The sequence below is a fragment of the Thalassophryne amazonica genome, chromosome 7, assembly GCF_902500255.1.
Source record: "Thalassophryne amazonica chromosome 7, fThaAma1.1, whole genome shotgun sequence".
Lineage (NCBI taxonomy): Eukaryota > Metazoa > Chordata > Actinopteri > Batrachoidiformes > Batrachoididae > Thalassophryne > Thalassophryne amazonica.
Window position 1 is genome coordinate 26,630,279 of NC_047109.1, and position 27,115 is coordinate 26,657,393.

At 43.7% G+C, this 27,115-nt stretch overlaps 1 long non-coding RNA gene across 1 annotated transcript; it reads left to right on the forward strand.

Moving 5' to 3' along the window:
• The first annotated feature begins 143 nt into the window (after positions 1-143).
• LOC117513732 lies at positions 144-23,508 on the forward strand. Its single transcript, XR_004561694.1, has 3 exons — positions 144-157; positions 16,320-16,326; positions 23,364-23,508. It is a non-coding gene; the product is annotated as an uncharacterized LOC117513732 (long non-coding RNA).
• The last annotated feature ends 3,607 nt before the right edge of the window (positions 23,509-27,115 follow it).

Consider the following 27,115-nt stretch of genomic DNA (forward strand, 5'->3'; position numbering starts at 1 on the left):
AAACACTGAATCTCAATTCTGAGGCTGTTCTGTAAATATTCATTCATACACTTAAGAATATTCATGTTCTGAGTTTATAAAAAAACTTGTTCTGTAAAATAGTTCTTACTTTTGTGATCAAAATCATTGATTTGAATCTCAAATTTGAGGCTGTTCTGTAAATAGTTTTCAAATAAACAATAAATATAATAAATATAGCAACTTCTGATCAATTCATATTAATTTCAGGCTTAAAATAATGTACTGAATTAAGCCCCACCCATTTCTGGTGAAACAACGCCCACTTCTGATTTAGGCCCCGCCCACTCCGAGTACAGATACAGATAATTTAGATGGTTGAACAGATACAGATAGTGGTGCACCACGCCTCGCCCTTCCGTCGGCTGCTTGGGGTTGGGCCTCACACATCACACCCTTTTAATGCAGTTCACCAGCTCAGTACAGGCACGCACATCATATTGGGTTTTAAGTAGCACATTATAGGGTTCAAATAGATTTGCGGTCAGGTGTTGGGGATGGGTTTGAAGGGCAATCTGTGGCGCAGCTGTGCGCTGCAGCCTCCCACAGCAATCTCCATCCGCCTTTCCTGAGCTGCCATTTTAATGCACACACATTATTTCTACACATTTAGTAAACACAGTCATTAAGGCGGTGGCGGGTTTGCAGTATAGGCTGTGGTGCAGCGGTGTGCCACGGCCTCCCACGGCAGTCTGCCACTTGCCATCTCCTGCCCTGCTTTTAATGCAACACTATCTTTGCTCACTTAGCGGGTTGCACACAGCAAGGGAGATTAATTAAAACAACTATGGTGGGGTTGGTAGGTAGGGTGAGTGTGGCATGTGAGGTTGGCCCAGGGTGGCTGTGGATGTCTGGGGCTCTGGGGTGGGGGGGGTCTGCCTTGCCAGTTCTGCCATGGTCTTGGGGATCTATTCTGGGGCTTGTGGGGCCAGGGTCCTGCGGCCCATTGGGGAGGTGTGGGCTGCTGTGAGGCGCAGGTGTTGGCACTGGGGGGTGGATGGCTGCTGAGGGGTTGGGGGTCGTGGTCTCCGTGGGGTGGAGTGTTGCCCCACTCTTGCTTGGGCGATCTCCTGATCTTAGGCTTTTTGGGGTGGGGTCCGGAGCGAGGGGGTGGATTGGGGCTGGAGTACTTTGGGGGGGTCCTGCTGGCTGTGCTGGGGGAGTCTTGGGTGTTGGGGGAAACTCGTGTGCTTCCTGGCCTGGGGGATTAGGTCTCGCCTCTTGTCTGGGGGCCAGGCCCTGATATGGCTCGGTGGTCCCTGCCCGCGCCTTGGGTTCGGTTGCAATGGCTCCTTTGCTCCCCGCCGCTGCTCGCTCCTCCCTTTGGGGGCAGTGGTTTGGGTGGTGTGGTTCTGGGGCTTCCCCTTTTGTGGGCCCATGCCGGCACCCTGCGTGTTTCCCTTGAGTATGGGGTTGCTTCCTGTGCTTCCGTGGGGGGTGCATTCCAGCGGCGCCAGGCCGTTCCCCTGGTGGTTTGTCGTGCTGCCCTAGTAGCTCTGGTGGCTGCCCTTTCTGGCCCCTGTGCCCTTCCATTGCCCTTTTTCTCCTGGTTTCTCCTTGGGCCCTGCATCCTGGACCCATTTCCATTGTTGCGTGAGCCTGGCTGTATGGCTTCTGACGTGCCAGAGTGGTCCACGTCATATGGTAAAGGTCTGTACTTTTGTCTTGGCCCAACACACCAGCCACAGTAGTGATCGGATATTTAGCTGTGATCTGGGTCTTTGTGTGTGGTTGTGCGTTTGTGGCCGTCACCACAATTCAGTTTTGGGTGCTCTCAAGGGGATCAAAACTCTGGTGTCCTAGATTAAGGTATGGATGCTCAATAATTAGACTGTTGCTGTCACTACTTGTTAGTGTGTAGTTGTTTGTCCTGGTAAGTTGGTTGGCTGGGGCCCCGTCTCCTTGGTGTCTCACTTCTCATCACTTCACAGTTACTGTCGTCACCACTTGTCTTTCATTCTTGTCTGTCTTTGTGTTGATTTGGTGATCGGCCCTTTCTGATAGAAGTTGTCGGTTGGCTTTGAGTAGGATGGTGTAGGCTGCTCGGGAAGGGCAGATGGGGGTCACACACTTACACCACGTTCACTCACGCACGACATACCTTCTGTCTTGCAAGAATAAATTGCATATATGTGTGTATTAATGTACATAAATGGTTGTGCCAGTGTGGCATTTACCATTGAATGAAAACTGTTTATTTCGAACATTTGATACAACAACAATTACAAGATAGATCAGTAAAGACAACAACAAAAAAGTTCCTACTGTGTACCCAACATGTCCGAAAAGGGGTAGGGTGAAGCATCAGCTTATTTATCCCTACCCCTTCTTCCCCACAACCAGTAATACCCTTTGCCACATATACACAGATTCCTACACACCTAAACCGATATCAATATATATATATATATATATATATATATATATATATATATATATATATATATATATATATATATATATATATATATATATATATATATATATATATATATATATATATATATATATATATATATATATACATACACATACACATACACATATATATATATACATACACACATCAACATACATACACATGTACATATATACACATATATACACAAACATAAATATACACCTACACATACCTACTTACATACAAAATACTATATATTTACAAGCCGAAGCAAAAAACAAAAACACCCTAACCCTCATTACCCTTCCTCCTCCCTATACCCAGAAAAAAACATATTTTTGTACCGCTGTTTGAACTGGTTCATGCTTGGACATTGCTTGAGCCCCACTCCCAATCTGTTCCACATCCTCACCCCACAGACAGAAATACAGAAACCTTTTAATGTTGTTCGTGCCCACTGATGCTTTAAATTAAATTTCCCCCTCAGACTGTAATCCCCTGATCTGTTAAAAAACATATTTTTAATATTTGCTGGAAGTAAATTGTTTATTGCTTTATACACAATTTGTACTGTTTGAAAATGAACCAAGTTTGTGAATTTTAAGAATTTGGATTGTAAAAATAGTGGATTTGTATGATCTCTATAGCCAGTATTATGAATAATTCTTATAGCTCTTTTCTGCATTACTGATAGTGATTGTGTTGTACCTTTATAAGTATTACCCCATACCTCTGCACAGTACTGTAAATATGGTAAAACCAGTGAGCAGTAAAGAATGCGGAGTGAGTTGTGGTCCAGAATATGTTTCGCTTTGTTTAGAACTGAAATGCTTCTTGACAGTTTACTTTGTATATGTTTTATATGAGTCTTCCAGTTTATCTTATCATCTATTATCACCCCCAGAAACTTATTTTCATGTACCCTTTCAATATCTACCCCCTCGACTTGTAACTGAACCTGTATGTCTGTATTACAATAGCCAAATAACATGTATTTTGTTTTACTTAAGTTTAATGATAATTTGTTTCTGTCAAACCATATTTTCAATTTTCCCATTTCTATACTGATCCTCCTCAGTAACTCCTGCAAATCCCCCCCTGAACAAAAAATGCTTGTGTCATCTGCAAATAATACTAATTTTAATATTTTGGAAACATTGACAATATCATTTATATAAATTAGAAACAGTTTTGGACCCAATACTGACCCCTGTGGGACGCCACAAGCATTGTCCAAGCATGATGATGTATATTCCCCCAACTTCACAAACTGTTTTCTGTTACTTAAGTAGCTTCTCACCCAGTGCAACACCAACCCCCTAATCCCATACTGTTCAAGTTTATTGATTAATATGTCATGATTAATTGTATCAAAAGCCTTTTTAAGGTCTATAAATATTCCAACTGAATGTAATTTGTGGTCTATGGCATTTGTAATCTCCTCAACTGATTCTATTAATGCAAGTGATGTTGAACTATGTGCTCTGAATCCATATTGACTATCAGTAAGTAATTTATGTTTATTTATGAATTTGTCTAATCTATTATTGAATAACTTTTCTAATAATTTGGAAAATTGTGGAAGCAAAGAAACAGGTCTATAATTTGTGAAGTGGTGTCTATCCCCAGTCTTATACAGCGGCACAACCTTAGCTATTTTCATTTGATTGGGAAATTTACCGGTTTGAAATGATAAGTTACAGATGTATGTTAATGGTTCTACAATCCATTCAATGACCTGTTTTACCACCACCATATCAATTTCATTTAAATCGGTAGATGTTTTATATTTACAATTATTCACAATGTCTATAATTTCATTTCCATCCACTGCTGTGAGGAACATTGAACAGGGATTTCTTTCTATAAGATTATTATCCCAATCCTCAGATTGGGAATCGGGAATTTTTTCTGCCAAGCTTGGTCCAATATTTACAAAAAAATTATTAAAACCGTTGACTACCTCATCCTTATTTTCCTTCTTGACATTATTATCAATGAAATACTGAGGGTAACTCTGTTTTTTATTACCATTTTTGATAATGCTATTTAATATATCCCATATTCCTTTAATATTGTTTTTGTTATTATATAATATGTTACTATAATATTCCTTCCTACATACCCGTATAATATTAGTTAATCTATTTTTGTATTTCTTATATCTATTTTCTGCCTCTTTAGTCTTTAGTTTTATGAATTCTCTATACAGTGTATTTTTCTTATTACATGCATTTCGTAACCCTTTCGTCATCCATGGTCGAGCTTGGATTTTTTGTTTTCTGTAGTCTTGTTTAATTGGACAATTTTTATCATATAATGATGTAAATATTTGTAAAAAAGTTTCATATGCACTATCAACATCACTTTCACTGTATACCTTTTCCCAGTTTTGCTCCTGTAAATCCTTCTTTAGTGTGTTCATGTTTTCCTCTGTCCGCACTCGCCTGTATTTTATTTTCTCCTCTGGCTGATTCCACCAATGGTTTCTATTATAAACGATGAAAACTGGTAGATGATCACTAATGTCATTGATTAATAATCCACTCACAGTGTTATTCTCAATATCATTGCTGAATATATTATCAATTAAGGTAGCACTATGGGATGTAATTCTGCTTGGCCTGGTGATTTTTGGATATAAACTCATACTGTACATTATACTGATAAATTCATCTGTTATTTTATGCTTATTTGGATTGAGCAGATCAATATTTAAGTCACCACAAATGAACACAGTTTTTTGATTAGTTTTTGAGAACATTTTTCCCATACAATCAGTGAATGTTTCAATACTAGATCCTGGTGCTCTATATATACAGCTGACTAATACATTTTGCTTTTTTCTTCACATATTTCAATAGTTATACATTCTAATAAGTTATCAATCACAGTTGTCATATTGTCTACTATTTTATAATCCATGTTCTTATCCACATACACAGCCACTCCTCCTCCACTCTTATTTTTTCTGTTTACACAATTAAATTCATATCCATCCAGTTCAAAATCCATTCCTTTATCTTCATTGATCCATGTTTCTGATATAGCAATTATGTTAAATATTTTTTTAAACTGACTTAAATATTCTTTAATGTTGTTAAAGTTTGCATATAGACTTCTGCTGTTGAAATGGATTATTGATAATTTGTTATCCGTTCTAATGATCCGATTAAACTGTTCATCTGTATAATAGCAACAACTGTCATTGATATTTGAGAAGAAATTATTGTCCGGGTCTATATCGTGCTCCAAGTCCAGTACATTGTGGTCTGTGTATTTAAATGTTCTCAGTTCTACTTTTCCATGATCAGCAATCCTTTGAGTTATATCCTTCTTGTCTCCAGATGTAGATGAATAGGTAGTAGATGAATAGGTTCCTCTGGTCTGTGTCATGGTGTTGTGATGTGTTTGTGTCCTCATACCTTATTGGTCATATTTGTCCAGATCCTCGCTTTAAGAAACACTATTGTTCATATTTGTCCAGCTCCTCGATGTTCCTTATTGCCATGACTTTTGCTTGTTCTGGTGATCCGTTCAGTTTGATGAATATTTTACAGTTTGAAGTCCATGTGTGCTGGATTTTTCCCTGTTTCTTCAAGAAGCGTGCTTTCCTGGCGATGTCGGCATTCCGTTTGGTGAGATGTTCATTGATGAATACGTTTGTCCCTTTCAGTTTTCTTCCTTGTTTTAACAGTGCTGTTTTGTGTTTTCTGTTGATGAATCTCATGATGACGGTTCGTTTATCACCGTCATTTCTCCGGGGCAGAGGGTGGCACGCTTCAATGTTATTTAAATCCATTTCTATACCTTTAGATAGGAGGAAATCAGCAACCTGTTTTTCCACAGAGCTGACCTCCTGTTCACTGGGCTCCCCTCCGCTCTCATCTGTTACCGCCCGTGCGTAGGACCGTGGTTTGATATGAAGACCTGTGATGATGACGTCGTTGATTCTGGTGTACTGCTCCAATTCAGCCACTCTATTTTCCAGCTGCACCAGATGCCGGTCTTTCTCGGCGTTCTGGAGCCGTAATGCCTTCACCTCCTCCACCAGATCCATGATTGATTTCTGTTGCTGCTTCACAACAGAAATCTCCTCTGATAGAAAGTCCAGAGATTTTTTAATATCGTCACCTTCCTCCGCTGTCAGAACCTTCTTAGGCCCTATGGTCGGCTTATGAGCAGCTTGTCGATCGCCGATGTTAACAGCCTGCGTTGTTTGTCACCGGGATGGATCTGCACTGCGCTGGTGCCGCGCGGCCTCGGTGTTTCCGCGCTGATGGATCCGCGGTGGCTGCACGAGGCCTCGGGGAAGCGGCACTCGTGACGCGCGGCTCTAATGACGCAGCGCGCGGCCTCAGTGAATTCACCACGTTGGGCGGGCCTCGGACGTTGTTGCTGTCCAGTCGCGGGGCTAAGTTGCCGGTTGAGGTGGTATTCCCACTGTCCGGGTTGGCAAACACCGGCGTGGCAGATGGCAACCACAAACACCACTTCTGAAAACTCAGGTACAAACTTTTTGCAGCTCACTCTGACGACACACAGCCCATTACTATATATGCAGACGGGGTGAAGACCAGATAGTGGTGTTCTTGCTCATTGTTAACAAAAACCCAATCTGTGGCTGCACAGCATGAAATAAAAAAATCTCATCAGAAAAGACTGCTAATTTCACTATTCATCTTGTCTACAAATGTTTCAAAGATCTGTATTTTTTAAATATTTGGAAGAAGCCAAGAGCAAAAAGCTCCTTTTGACTGTTCTACAAACCAAATTAATGATCAGAGATGCTGAAGAGGAATTATATGAAACAGGAGATGAAGATCCACAGGTTAATTCGGAGTCGTAAAGGTAACATGCTAAGATAAGATGGAATCCAGTGTTGGTGCTGTGTTTTCCTTCAGCCGATGGCTACTAATCAACGTGCTCAATAAAACCAAGATACAACAAGACGAATTCGTGTACAAAGTTCAGGTCCTCTTAGTCAGAAAGTCTGTGATTCTGAGTCTTTCCATGACATATCACAGGCTGTCAGTGTCAACACCAACCACACTGATAGATGATATGCAAAGAATTTCTAAATCAAAGCCAGCACAATACCACAACTTAAAACTTGATACAGATACCTAGGAAAATTTACACCATTTTCAATACCATGGTGGGAAATGACCCCCCCCCCCCCCCCCAAAAAAAAAATAAAGATTACAATAATACAAACAATCACATCAATGACAACACAATTTTTAGGTTGTCTGGCAAAGTCACTCATTCATCTTCAATCACTTATCTGAGATCGGGTCGCGGGGGCAACAGGTCCAGCAGGGGACCCCAGACTTCTCTTTCTCATACCACATTGACCACCTCTGACTGGTGGATCCCAAGGCGTTCCCAGGCCAGTGTGGAGATATAATCTCTCCACCTAGTCCCGGGTCTTCCCCAGGGTCTCCTCCCAGGTGAACGTGCCTGGAACACCTTCCTAGGGAGGCACCCAGGAGGCATCCTTACCAGATGCCCGAACCACCTCAGCTGGCTCCTTTCAACGCGAAGGAGCAACGGCTCTACTCAGAGCTCCCCACAAATCACCAAACTTCTCACCCTATCTCTAAGGGAGACACCAGCCACCCTCCTAAGGAAGCCCATTTCAGCCGCTTGTACCCACAATCTAGTTCTTTCGGACATGACCCAACCCTCATGACCGTAGGTGAGAGTAGGAATGAAGATTGACCAGTATATCGAGAGCTTCGCCGTCTGGCTCAGTTCCCTTTTCGTCACAACAGTACGGTAGAACGAATGCAACCCCACCCCTGCTGCACTGATTCTCTGGCCAGTCTCAAGCTCCATCGTCCCCTCACTCGTGAACAAGACCCTGAGGTACTTGAACATCATCTGGTAAAGTGCAAAACAAAAACACAGCAAAATAACTGCAAGTCATACATACAGATGTGTATGTGGCTTTGTAATATACAAGGTCTGTTAGAAAAGTATCGGCCCTTTTAATTTTTTTCAAACACCATATGGATTTGAATCACGTGTGATTGCGTCAGACAAGCTTAAACCCTCTTGCGCATGCGTGAGTTTTTTCATGCCTGTCGGTTGCGTCATTCGCCTGTGAGCAGGCTTTAAGTGAGGTGTGGTCCACCCTCTCGGCGGATTTTTATTGCGAATAAATGTCTGAACAATTTGGATCTTTGCTGCATCAATTTTTTTTTCCAGAAACTGTGAGAGACCTCCAGGTGGACACCGTTCGAAAAATGAATATGGCTTTCAGGGACAATTTTATGGGGATTAAACGGATTACGGGGTGTTACTGCCGCTTTAAGGACGGCCCACAACTGCTGAGAGCGAGGCGCGCTCCCAGCCCCCATCGACAGGCTGACACTCCGCTGGAACAACCAGATCATTTCCAACGTGAAGGCTTTGTTGATCCGGGACCTCGTCTGACTTTCACAAAAAGGCTGAAGATGTGGACATCAGCACTTTTTGGTACATTCCACCGTTACAGGAGATTTTTCATGGAAAGAAAAGCGGAGGGACGTGCCACGGAGCCGTTCATTACGCGGGCCAAACCACCTCGGCGTTGGTCTCACAGGATGGCTTTAAGGTGGATTTCAGATGGATTCCGGTTGCTTTTCAGTTGTGTGATTATCCGATTGTGATTGTGCATGAGCTGGACCTGCCAGAACATGTCCTGGAAGGCTTCATCACGGCGTTGCTTTGCACCATGCAGCTCCACCGCGATGCGCGGAATTCCTCCGCACGTCTGTCTCAATGTGCTGAAAAAATGCTGAGGTCCACTCTTTTCACAATTCCTGTGCTAGTCAGACGATATACCGGATCAAGACAGCGTCCAGTTTAGAAATGAACGGCACATTCCACCATTACAGGAGTTTTTTTTTCATGGAAAAAGAAGCCGAAGGATGCGCCACCATGCCGCTCTTGACACGGCACAAAACCACCTCGGTGTTGGTCTCTCAGAACGGCTTTCAGATGGATTCCGGTTGCTTTCCAGTCGTGTGAATATCCGATTGTGATCGTGCATGAGCTGGACATGCCCAAACATGTCCTGGAAGGCTTCATCACGACGTTTCTTTGCACCGAGCGGCTGCACTGCGACGCGCGGAACTCCTCTGCACGTCTGTCTTAATGTGCGGAAAAAGTGCTGATGTCCATGTCTTTTCACAATTCCTGTGCTAGTCAGAGGACATACCGGATCAAGACAGCATCCAATTTAGAAATGAACGGCACATTTCACTGTTACAGGAGTTTTTGTCAGGCAGAGGAGTTCTGCTCATCGCGGCGGAGCTGCATGGCGAAAAGAAACGCTGTGATGAAGCACCACAGGACATGTTCTGGCATGTCCAGCTCATGCACAATCACAATCGGATATTCACACGACTGGAAAGCAACCGGAATCCATCTGAAAGCCGTTCTGAGAGACCAACACCGACCACACGGCTCCGTGGCGCGTCCCTCGGCTTCTTTTTCCATGAAAAAAGACTCCTGTAATGGTGGAATGTGCCGGAAAAAGTGCTGATGTCCACATCTTCTGCCTTTTTGTGAAAGTCAGACGAGGTCCCGGATCAACAAAGCTTTCACGTTGGAAATGATCTGGTTGTTTGTGCGGGGTGTCAGCCTGTCCATCGGCGCTGGGAGCGCACCGCGCTCTCAGCAGTTGTGGGCCGTCCTTAAAGGGGCAGTAAGACTCCTTAATCAATCAATCAATTTTTTTATATAGCGCCAAATCACAACAAACAGTTGCCCCAAGGCGCTTTATATTGTAAGGCAAGGCCATACAATAATTATGTAAAACCCCAACGGTCAAAACGACCCCCTGTGAGCAAGCACTTGGCTACAGTGGGAAGGAAAAACTCCATTTTAACAGGAAGAAACCTCCAGCAGAACCAGGCTCAGGGAGGGGCAGTCTTCTGCTGGGACTGGTTGGGGCTGAGGGAGAGAACCAGGAAAAAGACATGCTGTGGAGGGGAGCAGAGATCGATCACTAATGATTAAATGCAGAGTGGTGCATACAGAGCAAAAAGAGAAAGAAACAGTGCATCATGGGAACCCCCCAGCAGTCTACGTCTATAGCAGCATAACTAAGGGATGGTTCAGGGTCACCTGATCCAGCCTTAACTATAAGCTTTAGCAAAAATGAAAGTTTTAAGCCTAATCTTAAAAGTAGAGAGGGTGTCTGTCTCCCTGATCTGAATTGGGAGCTGGTTCCACAGGAGAGGAGCCTGAAAGCTGAAGGCTCTGCCTCCCATTCTACTCTTACAAACCCTAGGAACTACAAGTAAGCCTGCAGTCTGAGAGCGAAGCGCTCTATTGGGGTGATATGGTACTACGAGGTCCCTAAGATAAGATGGGACCTGATTATTCAAAACCTTATAAGTAAGAAGAAGAATTTTAAATTCTATTCTAGAATTAACAGGAAGCCAATGAAGAGAGGCCAATATGGGTGAGATATGCTCTCTCCTTCTAGTCCCCGTCAGTACTCTAGCTGCAGCATTTTGAATTAACTGAAGGCTTTTTAGGGAACTTTTAGGACAACCTGATAATAATGAATTACAATAGTCCAGCCTAGAGGAAATAAATGCATGAATTAGTTTTTCAGCATCACTCTGAGACAAGACCTTTCTGATTTTAGAGATATTGCGTAAATGCAAAAAAGCAGTCCTACATATTTGTTTAATATGCGCTTTGAATGACATATCCTGATCAAAAATGACTCCAAGATTTCTCACAGTATTACTAGAGGTCAGGGTAATGCCATCCAGAGTAAGGATCTGGTTAGACACCATGTTTCTAAGATTTGTGGGGCCAAGTACAATAACGTCAGTTTTATCTGAGTTTAAAAGCAGGAAATTAGAGGTCATCCATGTCTTTATGTCTGTAAGACAATCCTGCAGTTTAGCTAATTGGTGTGTGTCCTCTGGCTTCATGGATAGATAAAGCTGGGTATCATCTGCATAACAATGAAAATTTAAGCAATACCGTCTAATAATACTGCCTAAGGGAAGCATGTATAAAGTGAATAAAATTGGTCCTAGCACAGAACCTTGTGGAACTCCATAATTAACTTTAGTCTGTGAAGAAGATTCCCCATTTACATGAACAAATTGTAATCTATTAGACAAATATGATTCAAACCACCGCAGCGCAGTGCCTTTAATACCTATGGCATGCTCTAATCTCTAATAAAATTTTATGGTCAACAGTATCAAAAGCAGCACTGAGGTCTAACAGAACAAGCACAGAGATGAGTCCACTGTCCGAGGCCATAAGAAGATCATTTGTAACCTTCACTAATGCTGTTTCTGTACTATGATGAATTCTAAAACCTGACTGAAACTCTTCAAATAGACCATTCCTCTGCAGATGATCAGTTAGCTGTTTTACAACTACCCTTTCAAGAACTTTTGAGAGAAAAGGAAGGTTGGAGATTGGCCTATAATTAGCTAAGATAGCTGGGTCAAGTGATGGCTTTTTAAGTAATGGTTTAATTACTGCCACCTTAAAAGCCTGTGGTACATAGCCAACTAACAAAGATAGATTGATCATATTTAAGATCGAAGCATTAAATAATGGTAGGGCTTCCTTGAGCAGCCTGGTAGGAATGGGGTCTAATAAACATGTTGATGGTTTGGATGAAGTAACTAATGAAAATAACTCAGACAGAACAATCGGAGAGAAAGAGTCTAACCAAATACCGGCATCACTGAAAGCAGCCAAAGATAACTGTAGCAGGATGACCGGCGACGGAGTGGCCAAGAGACAGTTTTCCCAACTAAAAACGTTTCTTTTATTTTTCTTCTTCCAAAAATGCAGATATTTACAGTGCATCCCAAGATGTACATCAAAAACAAATGAGCAAGAGCGCCAGACTATATCTATCAAAGACTCTGGGCCACTACTTACATACACGTTCACTGAAACACAACCTTCCCCTCCGATGTTCTCCCCGCAACTGAGGCTCTGAGCCCTTTTCAGAGTAACAGCCCCTCCCACAGGTAAATTCCATTCACAAAATAAATCAATCAACTAAATAACAATAACATAAGCACAAAATAACAACCCAAAGACATACACACAAAATATATAAACACCCAACACCATTTCCTTTAACCAAAACTCCCTCTAAGCATAATAAAATGGAATATGAACATGACCAGATAAAACACCCCTGTCTAAAATAGTTCACTCCGCCCAACCCCGGTATTTACACTGAATGGACCATTCACTCAGTTTGCCCTAAACAAGGAAGCGCCTGCATACCAGCAACCCTGGTGAGTAAGCTTAAACTGTTACAGAAATGTTTTACCAGTGTTTTAAAGATCACTAAAACAGATGAACTTTGGTAATGAGTAACGGTATAAAATACACGTTTTGAAACGCAGTGAAAACAAACACTTTGCAACATGAGATGCCGGTAGGCCTTTCCCTGCACTCTTAGTCACAATACTAGATAAAAGTTATGGCAATGATGATTACTGACAATAAATAATGAACCAGGAAAATGAGAACAATACATACAGCTGGATGACCTGTGAAACACAGTCAGCGTCCATGCAGCATAGTTGTTAACTACCAACTAATTGCTGCCCACACGCTATTGACTGCGTAAGCGTCACAGCTCAGTCTGTGACATTTCCCCCCCCTTCTAAGGATGCCCCCATGACGCCCTAGAAAGGAAATCTGCAGTAGTATTCAACCTCCCAGATCTGTACCGCACTTCAAAATCAAATGGCTGTACAGCCAGGAACCACCTAGTGATCCTGGAGTTGGTATCCTTCATGCGCCCTAACCAAGACAATGCCCTATGGTCAGTCTCTAAAATAAATTTCCTCCCCAACAAATAGTATTTAAGAGAGTCCAACGCCCACTTAATAGCAAGGCATTCTTTCTCAACCGTGGAGTAGTTACACTCCCGCGGCAACAGTTTGCGGCTGATGTAAGCCACAGGTCGCCAATGTCCATCATCCTCCTGCAGCAACACCGCACCAAGGCCCCGTTCTGAGGCATCAGTTTGAACAGTGAAAGTCTTGCTGAAGTCCGGGCTGAGCAGCACCGGCTCCCTACACAAGGAGTCCTTCAAACCCTGAAATGCCGCCTCACACTCTTCAGTCCATGCCACCTTGTTAGGCTGACTAGTATGTGTGAGCTCAGTCAGTGGAACCGCTCTCTCCGAAAAGTTGGGTAAAACGTCTATACCACCCAACCAAGCCCAAGAAAGAGCGCACTTGTTTCTTGGTGGCGGGGCGCTCAACAGCCTTGATGGCCTCAACTTTCCCAACTTGAGGCCAAATGACACCCCGGCCCAACATGTAGCCAAGATACGCCGTCTCCTCCCTGGCCAGCATGCACTTTCCAGGATGGATGGTCAGGCCCGCCTCCTTCACCAAGGAGAGGACCAGTTGCAGGTGTTGCAAATGCTCCTCCCACGTGGAGCTGTATATACAAATATCATCCAGGTAGGCGGCGGCAAAGCCCTCAGTCCCCCTGAGAAGCCTGTCCATCAACTTCTGGAACGTCGCAGGCGCTCCGTGCAACCCAAAAGGGAGCACCGTGAATTGATAATGGCCAAAAGGTGTCCTAAAGGCAGTCAGCTTCCTGCTGTCCTCAGCCAACGGCACTTGCCAATACCCCTTGCACAGGTCAATGGTGGTCAAGTACTTGGCTTTGCCAAGACGCTCGACCAAATCATCAACCCTCGGCATGGGGTAAGGGTCAAACTCAGACTGGGTGTTGACCTTCCTACAGTCCAAGCATAACCTCAGAGTGCTGTCCTTCTTGGTAACAAAGATGATGGGACTGCTCCACTCACTGGCGGAAGGCTCGACCACCCCCAGCTCCAGCATCATGTCCAACTCATCCTTCAACACGGGCAGCAGGCTCTCTGGAACCCGGTAGCATGGCTGTCTCACCGGCCGCTGGTCTTTCAGGGTTATGCGGTGCACCACCATCTCCGTCCGTCCCGGCCTCTCCACGAAGAGACCCTCGGGTAAGATGGCGGTCAACTCCTGCTGACGGTCATTAGGCAAATGGCTCAAGTCCAATGTAGAGCCTTCGCCCCAGCACGGTAAGTACTGCTCACTGTGCTCCTCCTCTTCCTCAATGGCACGAATGAACAGAGCAGACACCTCCGGCTGTTGCTCTTGACGCTCAGTCTACTTCTTCAGCATGTTCACATGGTAGACTTGGTGCTTCTTACGATGATCTGGCATGTGAATCTCGTACGTCACCGGTCCCATCCTCCTGGTAACACTGTATGGCCCCTGCCACTTTGCCAGCAGTTTGTTCTCGGAGCTAGGCAGCAGCAACAGGACCTTGTCACCAGCCTGAAAACAGCGTGCTCTGGCCGAACGATCGTACCATGCCTTTTGTCTCTCTTGTGCCTTCTGCAGATTCTCCCGTACCAGAGCAGATGCAGCAGCAAGTTTCTCCCTCATCTTCAGCACATACGAGATGATGTTCGTACCAGCGGACATCTCACCCTCCCAAGTCTCTTTCAGCACATCAAGGGGACCTCGAACCTGGTGTGCATACAGGAGCTCGAAGGGGGAAAATCCTGTTGACACCTGGGGGACTTCTCTATAAGCAAAGAGCAAGTATGATAGCCACTGGTCCCAGTCCTTGCCAGAATCTTCCACAAACTTCCGAAGCATGTTGAGAAGGGTCTGGTTGAACCGTTCAACAAGTCCGTCGGTCTGTGGATGGTAAGGAGTGGTTCTGATACGCCTAATGCCCAGGATATCATAAACCTGCCTGAGGGTTTTACTCATAAAGTTGGGGCCCTGATCGGTAAGCACTTCACGGGGTATCCCTACTCTAGAGAAGAGCTGCAGCATAGCTGCCGCAACTCGCTTAGCTGTAACATCTCTCAGGGGGAAGGCTTCGGGTATCTTGTGGCATAATCACATATCACCAGGATGAATCTATTCCCTGACTTGCTCTTTTCAAGAGGGCCTACCACATCAACAGCTATCCTCTCAAACGGCGTGTCAATAACAGGTAAGGGGATCAATGGAGCACGGGCAAGGTTTTTACCTCCTGACAACTGACACTGAGGACAAGACTTGCAAAATTCTTTAACATCAGAGAACAACCCTGGCCAATAAAAACGTTTGCTTACTCTCTGTAATGTTTTTAAAAAGGCCAGGTGTCCAGCCCAAGGTATAGTGTGACCCAATTCCAGTACCTGCCTACGGTACTTCTTTGGGATCAACAATTGCAGTCCATCCTCACTCTGTCTATACAGTAGCTCATTTTGCACAGTATAGCCCTCCTTACCTAACATAGGAACATAACCTACGCCTTCCTCTGCTCTCTTAAAACTCTGTGTCAGTGTAGGGTCTGCCCGCTGCTCCTCTGCCAGATTACCAGTAAAATCCCCATCTATCAATTCAGGGGGTCAATATTCTCTGTCCGCAAGTGTCTTCAACAGTCTGTCTACGCCTATCACACCTCTGCTGCTTAGTCAGTGTGGACTCAACAGGAACCTCCTCGCCATAATATGGCAACTCTGTCAACACTACTTGCTGCTCCCGAGCCTGTGCTCTTGTTACACCACCACACAAAGCAGTTCTATTCACCAACTCAAGTAACACTGGAAGATCCTGGCCTAACAACACAGGATATGGCAACTTAGACACCAGTCCTACCCTTAACAAGTATGTCTGTCCCTGCACTCTGACATACACATCGGCTGTATCATGCTCACTTTTATCTCCATGTACACAAGAGATGGTCAGCTTTTCATTACCATTGCGGAACTCTAGGGGGATTAGGTCAGCTTGCACAAGTGTCTGTGAACATCCAGTATCCACCAATGCTTTAACAAATTTACCATTTAACTCAATGGTGATAACAGGATCTCTACTCTCCAAAATATTTAAAGGAGTGGTGGGGTGGGGAACATAGCATAAATGGCTGTACTTTGACTTCCTCACGGGGCAAGCAGGGCTCTTATGACCTTCCTGGCCACAATTATAACAGGAAATGCTCTGGGGTCTAACACGGTCTGTGGGGGGTGGTAGCGGGGCTCTACCAAGGCTATGACTATTAGCCGTACCAGAACCAACTCCCCTCCCAAACCCAACAGACTTACCCCCAATGCTCTGCTCCAGCACTCCAGCATAGCGGTAGCCTCGGGGACCTCTGTGCGCAGCGACATAGCTCTCCACCAGTACTGCGGCTTCTGCTGCAGTCTTCGGGTTATGCTCCCTAACCCAGGTCCTCACATCCGGATATAACACACGTAGATACTGCTCCAGTACCAGCATCTCCATCAGGTTCTCTTTACTACTCTTCTCATATCCGGTCCACTTACAAAACAGGTCCTTCAGTCGGACATACAGCTTCTGCGGCGTCTCAGTCGAACTGATGTCCAGGGCTCTGAACTGCTGCCGATACGTCTCAGCATTGATTTCATATTTCTTCAACACTGCCTCCTTCAAGCGATCGTAGTCGGTTGTGTCCTTTGGGTTCATGGCAACGAAAGCACTGCGGGCCTTCCCCGTCAACAACGGGATGAGATGCACGGCCCAGATTGCTCTGCTCCAGCCACAAACTATGGCTAGCCTTTCAAAAGTAGTCAAGTAGTGCTCAATATTATCAGCTTCTTCCAGCTTGGCCATTTTTGGTAGATGCCCCTCGGTGGTCACAGTGGTCACTGGTGGTGGTTCAGGCGTTAAAGTGTCCAGGGATGGTGGCAGGGTTGTGGATTGGCCTGACTTCAAGTCCAGCTGCAGCTGCGTCACCTGATGCGTCAGAACCTTGACCTCCTGGGCTTGCTTGGATGCATCTCTCTCCATTCGCTCATCTCTGGCACGCTGCACTTCCATAAACGACTGGAACATCATGGCAAGTCGATCGATGGCTATGTCTATTGTGGCAAGCTGTGGAGTAGACACTCCCGTCTCAATGGCGCCCCCTATTGCTCCATCTTCCTTGCCTTCAGTAGCCTTCTTCCTGGTAGCCATCTTGTCAGCTGTTTTAATTGGTCTTCTCTCCATCTCACTCCGCTACCCACGCTTCTGACACCACATGTAGCAGGATGACCGGCGACGGAGTGGCCAAGAGACAGTTTTCCCAACTAAAAACATTTCTTTTATTTTTCTTCTTCCAAAAATGCAGATATTTACAGTGCATCCCAAGATGTACATCAAAAACAAATGAGCAAGAGCGCCAGACTATATCTATCAAAGACTCTGGGCCACTACTTACATACACCTTCACTGAAACACAACCTTCCCCTCCAATGTTCTCCCCACAACTGAGGCTCTGAGCCCTTTTCAGAGTAACAGCCCCTCCCACAGGTAAATTCCATTCACAAAATAAGTCAATCAACTAAATAACAATAACATAAGCACAAAATAACAACCCAAAGAAATACACACAAAATATATAAACACCCAACACCATTTCCTTTAACCAAAACTCCCTCTAAGCATAATAAAATGGAATATGAACATGACCAGATAAAACACCCCTGTCTAAAATAGTTCACTCCGCCCAACCCCGGTATTTACACTGAATGGACCATTCACTCAGTTTGCCCTAAACAAGGAAGCGCCTGCATACCAGCAACCCTGGTGAGTAAGCTTAAACTGTTACAGAAATGTTTTACCAGTGTTTTAAAGATCACTAAAACAGATGAACTTTGGTAATGAGTAACGGTATAAAATACACATTTTGAAACGCGGTGAAAACAAACACTTTGCAACATAAGAGATGCCGGTAGGCCTTTCCCTGCACTCTTAGTCACAATACTAGATAAAAGTTATGGCAATGATGATTACTGACAATAAATAATGAACCAGGAAAATGAGAACAATACATACAGCTGGATGACCTGTGAAACACAGTCAGCGTCCATGCAGCATAGCTGTTAACTACCAACTAATTGCTGCCCACACGCTATTGACTGCGTAAGCGTCACAGCTCAGTCTGTGACAATGACGATACGTCTTTGGGATGGTTATGAGTAATTTTTTCTCTAATAGTTAAAATTTTGTTAGCAAAGAAAGTCATGAAGTCATTACTAGTTAAAGTTAATGGAATACTCAGCTCAATAGAGCTCTGACTCTTTGTCAGCCTGGCTACAGTGCTGAAAAGAAACCTGGGGTTGTTCTTATGTTCTTCAATTAGTGATGAGTAGAAAGATGTCCTAGCTTTACGGAGGGCTTTTTTATAGAGCAACAGACTCTTTTTCCAGGCTAAGTGAAGATCTTCTAAGTTAGTGAGACGCCATTTCCTCTCCAACTTACGGGTTATCTGCTTTAAGCTACGAGTTTGTGAGTTATACCACGGAGTCAGGCACTTCTGATTTAAAGCTCTCTTTTTTAGAGGAGCTACAGCATCCAAAGTTGTCTTCAATGAGGATGTAAAACTATTGACGAGATACTCTATCTCACTTACAGAGTTTAGGTAGCTACTCTGCACTGTGTTGGTATATGGCATTAGAGAACATAAAGAAGGAATCATATCCTTAAACCTAGTTACAGCGCTTTCTGAAAGACTTCTAGTGTAATGAAACTTATTCCCCACTGCTGGGTAGTCCATCAGAGTAAATGTAAATGTTATTAAGAAATGATCAGACAGAAGGGAGTTTTCAGGGAATACTGTTAAGTCTTCTATTTCCATACCATAAGTCAGAACAAGATCTAAGATATGATTAAAGTGGTGGGTGGACTCATTTACTTTTTGAGCAAAGCCAACAGAGTCTAATAATAGATTAAATGCAGTGTTGAGGCTGTCATTCTCAGCATCTGTGTGGATGTTAAAATCGCCCACTATAATTATCTTATCTGAGCTAAGCACTAAGTCAGACAAAAGGTCTGAAAATTCACAGAGAAACTCACAGTAACGACCAGGTGGACGATAGATAATAACAAATAAAACTGGTTTTTGGGAATTCCAATTTGGATGGACAAGACTAAGAGTCAAGCTTTCAAATGAATTAAAGCTCTGTCTGGGTTTTTGATTAATTAATAAGCTGGAATGGAAGATTGCTGCTAATCCTCCGCCCCGGCCCGTGCTACGAGCATTCTGACAGTTAGTGTGACTCGGGGGTGTTGACTCATTTAAACTAACATATTCATCCTGCTGTAACCAGGTTTCTGTAAGGCAGAATAAATCAATATGTTGATCAATTATTATATCATTTACCAACAGGGACTTAGAAGAGAGAGACCTAATGTTTAATAGACCACATTTAACTGTTTTAGTCTGTGGTGCAGTTGAAGGTGCTATATTATTTTTTCTTTTTGAATTTTTATGCTTAAATAGATTTTTGCTGGTTATTGGTAGTCTGGGAGCAGGCACCGTCTCTACGGGGATGGGGTAATGAGGGGATGGCAGGGGGAGAGAAGCTGCAGAGAGGTGTGTAAGACTACAACTCTGCTTCCTGGTCCCAACCCTGGATAGTCACGGTTTGGAGGATTTAAGAAAATTGGCCAGATTTCTAGAAATGAGAGCTGCTCCATCCAAAGTGGGATGGATGCCGTCTTTCCTAACAAGACCAGGTTTTCCCCAGAAGCTTTGCCAATTATCTATGAAGCCCACCTCATTTTTTGGACACCACTCAGACAGCCAGCAATTCAAGGAGAACATGCGGCTAAACATGTCACTCCCAGTCTGATTGGGGAGGGGCCCAGAGAAAACTACAGAGTCCGACATTGTTTTTGCAAAGTTACACACCGATTTAATGTTAATTTTAGTGACCTCCGATTGGCGTAACCGGGTGTCATTACTGCCGACGTGAATTACAATCTTACCAAATTTACGCTTAGCCTTAGCCAGCAGTTTCAAATTTCCTTCAATGTCGCCTGCTCTGGCCCCCGGAAGACAATTCACTATGGTTGCTGGTGTCGCTAACTTCACATTTCGCAAAACAGAGTCGCCAATAACCAGAGTTTGATCCTCGGCGGGTGTGTCGTCGAGTGGGGAAAAACGGTCAGAGATGTGAACGGGTTGGCGGTGTACACAGGGCTTCTGTTTAGGGCTACGCTTCCTCCTCAGTCACCCAGTCAGCCTGCTTTCCCGGCTGCTCGGGATCTGCCAGGGGGTAACTAACGGCGGCTAAGCTACCTTGGTCCGCACCGACTACAGGGGCCTGGCTAGCTGTAGAATTTTCCACGGTGCGGAGCCGAGTCTCCAATTCGCCCAGCCTGGCCTCCAAAGCTAAGAATAAGCTACACTTATTACAAGTACCGTTACTGCTAAAGGAGGCCGAGGAATAACTAAACATTTCACACCCAGATCAGAAAAGTGCGGGAGAGACAGGAGAAGCCGCCATGCTAAATCGGCTAAGAGCTAGTAGCTACGCTAAGCTAGCGGATTCCTAAAAACACGCAAAGTGAATAATGTGTAAATAATTTAGAGGTGATTCAGCAGAAGGAGTGCTTTAGTTAAGGCACGTAATAATTACACTGGGAAACAAATCGTAATCTAGATAACTAGATCAATCTAACTGCGCAGATTAAACAGCTAACAGATACAGAAAAACACCGCTGTGCTCCGGAACAGGAAGTGATACAATATGAATGTTCTACCTCCCCTCCAGTTGTTTATCTCCAACATTGTATTTTCTTTTAATGCAACTGTTTTTTTCAAGGACTTTCCTTTTATGATTTTGGCCTCCCATAAATGTTGTCATTTGGGAGATCTCTGCTGTTAGATGGCTGATTCTCTGTTGTCTTTTTCCATTGACACAGTATTCCTCTTCCTAAGTCTTGTTTGTCTTTTCTCCAGAAATTCTCAGACTAATTTAGTCCATAATTGACATGGTTTAATGTGGTCAGTGTGGTTCCTTCAGGGAGCAGTCTAGCCAACCCTCGGTGCCAGTGGCTGTTCTACACTGAATTACTCCCCAGGTGAGATCCCCTCCGAGCGCCAACTCCCCCCCCCCCCCACAAAAAAAAACACTGAAAAAATTTTGCACAAACAATCATTTTATTTTTAATATTTTACAAGTGCCCTGAAATTGCAATTGAAATTGACATCAAAAGACTGCAGGCTACAATATAACTCTTCAACAAAACATCCATGAACTGCAAATTTGAATCAACAGGCCGTTACATGCTAAATGTCTGTCATTAGACGCTTTATTAATCTTTCTTTCAGGGTGGAACAATTAGCTCTTTGATTGTGTACATTTGTCTCAACATTTAGCTAATGATTTAATTAAAGAATTTAGCTTGATGTTTGTAAATATTAGGGTAAATGTATAAATACTGAGCATTAATTAATCTGCAAAAGTTTTAGGTTTGACAGAAATTTGATCATGTACTGAACTGAAATGTTACCAGCATTCCCATGTCAATGAAATCAAATGTGATTCTTTTTCTCTATCAAATAAACCAGTTAATTATCAAGATAAGCCTCATTTTAAATTTCATTATTATTTTGTCAGTGTACATGGCAACAAAAAGAGTTTTCAGCTGCTGGAAAATTATTGTAAAAATTGGATAGCACACACTCTTGCAGGCACAAAAAAAAAAAAGGTCAGACTCAAGTCACTTGAGCTAGAAATGTGAACAGAGCTCCAGTCCTCCCCTGTGCGATTCAAACCCGTTGTTTCACCCTCTCTGTCCGCTTTCAAACGCCTTTTATTTCATAAACTAGCTACCTGCCTCGTTTGCTGGATGAATCCGCAGAGAAATATGTCACAGAGTTCTGGTGCTGCTGCATCCTAAGTGGACTTAACTCTATCAGAGAGGAGACTCTATCCGGAGCCGTGGAGCACAGCGCACGGCTTGGGGAGGGAGCGCGCATGTCCCCGGTTACGCAGTAGTCACCCACCAAACCTGTCACTGCTTCTGTGTGTGCACATCAGCACACAGGGAAGCCTGCCTGCAGCTGCGGAGTGCTGCATCAATTTGCCAATTCCTCACACAGTGATATGATAGCTGCTTTGTGGTGCAGAATTTTATTTAAGTCCTTCTTGTGCTGCCCACTTATATGTCATGAAAAAAATGTGCCGCAGATAACTGCCCAGTTCACCCGCACCAAAAAGCGCATCTGCTCAGTTAACTTTCTGCAGAATACTTTTGAACATTTTATCCTCCTTCAATTTGATCAGTTTAGGATGCTCCTGCATGTCCATTATTCTTGTTTCCTCAATCTTGTTGGCTAATTCTTCTTCTAATTCCCGCTGCTCTGGGTCTAAGTACATCTGTGCATTGTTTTGTGGTTGGGGTGATGAATGACTCCTGATTTATTGGGTTGGTGAATAACTCCTATTTCTCCTTTTGTGTGAGAGGCTGACTGGTTTCTGTTGTTCTTTGCCAAATATGTGTTTGCTGATGAGGGTTATTGTTGGTGATTCAATGGTCTGTGTGAGAGGACAAACACTGTATGCTGTCCTTGACTATTTGGTTAATTTCATTTTACATCGCTTGTATTTCCTCATTCATGAAGTACTTTAGTGACAAAACTGTGTCTTTGGGTGGCGAGTCACCCTCTTGGCTGGTCTTTCTTACTTGGGCAGCAGTGGTGGAATATTGTCTGTCATTCTCTACATCTTTCGCTGGTTAGTGTATTTCACTTTGGTATATTCCATTGCCCACAGCAGTACTCACTCTTCCTCCCTCTTCCAATGACTACTCTCACAAGCTACTTGTTTCCCCTCCTCTACTGCCTGGTGATTGTTCATTGGTTTTTCTTGGGCTTCTTCCTTTATACGTTCCATTTGTTCTGCTGTTAAATATTTTGGGATTTCAGAGGCAATCAGCTGGAGTTTTGCAGTTGTGGTATCTTCTGTCTTCTCTGCTGGTGGATCCATTTCTTTTATCCTTTCCCCCAAATACTGCTTTTTTTCCTCTGCCCCACTTCTCATATCTTCAGGAAGCGAAGCAGAGAAAGAACTTTATCTCCTCCTCAATGGACCAATTTACAGTGTTGTAGTTAGGCTAGTTTCTCTTGGCCCTTTGAGGCTGTTCAGGTCCACGATCAGCACTTTGGTGATCTGGTGGGATATCCAGTTGAGTTCTGGCACAGGAGAGACGTCTCCCTGCAGCACTGGCAGAAGTTGTATGAATTCTCATGTGTCTGTTCAGGCTGCTCTTTAGTCCAAATCTTCGATCACATTCAGAACAGACAAACGGTTTTTGTCCTGTATGATTGTTCATGTGTCTGTTCAGCTGGCTCTTGTCTCCAAATCTTCGACCACATTCAGAACAGGCAAAGTGTTTTTGTCCTGTATGATTTATCATGTGTGATTTCAGGTGGCTCTTTTGACTGAATCTTTGACCACATTCAGAACAGACAAATTGTTTTTGTCCTGTATGAATTATCATGTGTGTTTTTAGGTTGCACTTTAGTCCAAACCTTCGACCACATTCAGAACACCCAAACTGTTTTTGTCCTGTATGAATTATCATGTGTTTTTTCAAGTTGCTCTTTAGTCCAAATCTTCGACCACATTCAGCACAGCCAAACTGTTTTTGTCCTGTATGAATTATCATGTGTTTTTTCAGGTTGCCCTTTAGTCCAAATTTTCGACCACATTCAGCACAGCCAAACTGTTTTTGTCCTGTATGAACTATGTTTTTGTTCAAAGTGCCCTTCTGTTCTTGTCTTTTACTCCAATCAGAATGGCTAAGTAGTTTTATACTTGCTTGCCTCCCCTTCTGTTGCTCTGAGCTGTTCATGTAGCCAGATGCTTTTACATGTTTAGAGCAATTAAATGGTTTCTCAGCAATGTTGCAATTGCTTGAACGAACAATACTGATATTTGTTTGAAAGTTAAAACAAGTCTGAATTTTTCTGGTCTGTTTCCAGTCAGAACTGTCATCAGTCTCAGTTCCAGAACTGTCTGAACTCCTGCCACTGGTATCTGGTTGTAAAAGACTGTTTGGACTTGAGTTGCTGACTGGTTGTGGTCCTCTATTGTCCTCTCCATCAGCTTCTGCTGTCAGTGTTCTGTGTACAGATGAGCTGCTGGCTACAGGCTCAGCCTCTGTGCTCTCATCACTTTGGCTTTGATGAAGCTGTGATGACTCTGGTTTTTCATCATCATTTTCACTCTTCACAGGGACGGCAGTGAAACCAAACATGGTGAGATCTGCCACCTCCAGTTGCTGAAGCTGCTCTCCCTGCTGACTTATCCACAGCTTCTCTTCTTCTTTAATGTCCTCATGGTCAACACTCAGATTCCATTCCTGGTGTTCAGGGAGAGCTTCTTCTTCTTTAATCACCAACAACGGCTGCATGTCTGCAATGAAACAATTAAATTAACAGTAAATGTTAGAACAACACTCATTAAACTGAAGTAGCAGAGTGATGAGTTTGACCTGATGACAGTAAGTTATTGCACTGATGGAACTGATAAAGCTGAAATGGACATGAGGTGGATTTGTTTTACATTTCACACATACTTTAGCTGGACACCAACATAATGTCAAAATTCATGGAATATGACATGGACACATCTACAGTGACATTACAACTCATTAAAATATACATGCCAGCTATTTTAATTCATATTTTATAATGTTGCTGATTTCAACACAATGTTAATCGACTTCACTTCAACAGCACTTTTTACCATCTGATAAACATGCTCAAAGAGCTTTACAGTGATGTCTCATGTAAATCATCACACTCATGAAGTGGAACAATTTGGTGTTTAACATCCTTTGTGATTTGTAAATCTGACAGGGAAATGAGGATCGTCTGCTCTGACGTCTGAGGCTTTAAACTGTAGACCCTGGTTTCCAAAACTGTGGAGACTGAGGGGGTGTGCAAAAGAAAATTTATGATCGTGTTCACAAAAATATATTATTAAAAAAATATCTACGGGTGTTTCACACATGGAAGTTTAGAACAAGGTTTGTACAGTTGCAATTATCAATTAAACTTTTTCAAAGAGCAAGATTCTGCTTTGGATGACTCCTTCATGAGTTGAGTGACACATAAAATGAACACACAAAAAATGCATGATGTAGTATTTGTGTGGACTCCCAGACTGAGGGAGTGGAGATGCCAGAAGGTAGGATAGGGGACATACAGGACAGCTACAAGTACCTGGGAATCCCACAAGCCAATGGGAACCATGACGAAGATGCAAGAAGGTCAGCCACAGCCAAATACCTCCAGAAGGTAAGAGAGGTGCTGAAAAGTCAGACCAATGGTAGGAATAAGATCCGAGCCATCAATGCATATGCCCTACCAGTCATCACAGATGGGATAATAACTTGGCCACAGGAGGAGATAGATGCTACTCATGTCAAGACACGAAACCTCCTCACAGTGCATGGAGGTTTCCACCCAAAGTCCAGTACCCTGACGCTCTATAAGCAACACAAGGAGGGAGGGTGAGGATCTGTGAATGTCATGACCCAAGTTCAGAGAAGAAAACCCACAAAATAGAATCGGAGACCTATTTTAGCCACATGGGGTATGCAGCAAGTACATTCTGAGTGCCAGTCCCAAGCACAGATGAATGTGTAGGGTTGTGTCAGGAAGGGCATCTGGCATTAAAAAAAAAAAAAGCCAACCTAACAATGCAGACTAAAAATCAAATTTTTTTTACTGGATTGGTTGAGGCCCAGGTTAACAACGACCGCCACGGGTGCTGTTGCCCAGGGTGCTGGCAAAAATTGGGCTACCGCTGGGTGAAGAAGAAGAGGAGGAGGAGAACGTGTCCACAGGCAATGGCAGAAGAGGAAAACTACAACTCAATGGATGTGCTGAGGGAGCATATGCAGGTGGGTGGTGTGACAAAGGAAGGTACAGAGGACAGGATGAGATGGAAATGACTGATCTGCTGTGACGACCCCTAACGGAAGTAGCCAAAAGGAGGAAAAAAAAAAGAAGAGCCACAATCCAGTATGAGACAAGGATCATCCATGAATACATCAAAAGGACAGCCCGCTGAGATCGGCTGCTGCAAGAATGCCTCAAGCATCTCAAGACAGACGGTGTCAAGGAACAGGAGGAAATGTGACCTATGACCAAGCCACTCCATGGGATGTACCATCGACAGATAGAGGAAGTGGCTGGCATCAAGAAGATCTCCCAGTGGCTAGAAAAGGCCGGTCTAAAGAACAGCACAGAGGCTCTGATCATGGCAGCACAAGAACAAGCCTTAAGTACCAGATCCATAGAGGCAGGAGTCCACCGCAGCCAACAGGACCCAAGTTGCAGGCTGTGCAAATGTGCCCCAGAGACAGTCCAGCACATACAGGAAGAAGAGCCTTTATTGTCATTGTACATATATCCCCCCCCAAAAAAATAAATAAATAAATTGTCCTCTGCATTGAAACCATCCTAATTACAGTGAGAGACAATCCAGCCACTAGGAGCAGAGGGCTGCCACAGTCCAACTTCAGATGTAGAGACGCTACCTTGGTCAAGGACAGAGAAGGAACAGAACCTAATTAAGCATGTTTTGAGTGTGGGAGGAAACAAGAATGCCTGGAGGAAACCCCCACAGACATGGGGAGAAGACGCAAACTCCACACAGAAAGGGCAGGAAATGATCCCACGACCTCCTTGCTGTGAGGCACCAGTGCTAACTACTAAACCACCGTGCCACAGGATGCAAGATGCAACCTGGGACAGCGTGCACTGGGAGACACAACCAAGTGTTAGGAATCGTGTACAGGAACATATAAATATCAATCAATAAATATCAATATACGTATGTAGTGCCCTCTAAAAGTATTGGAATACTTGGTATTTCACAGCTTT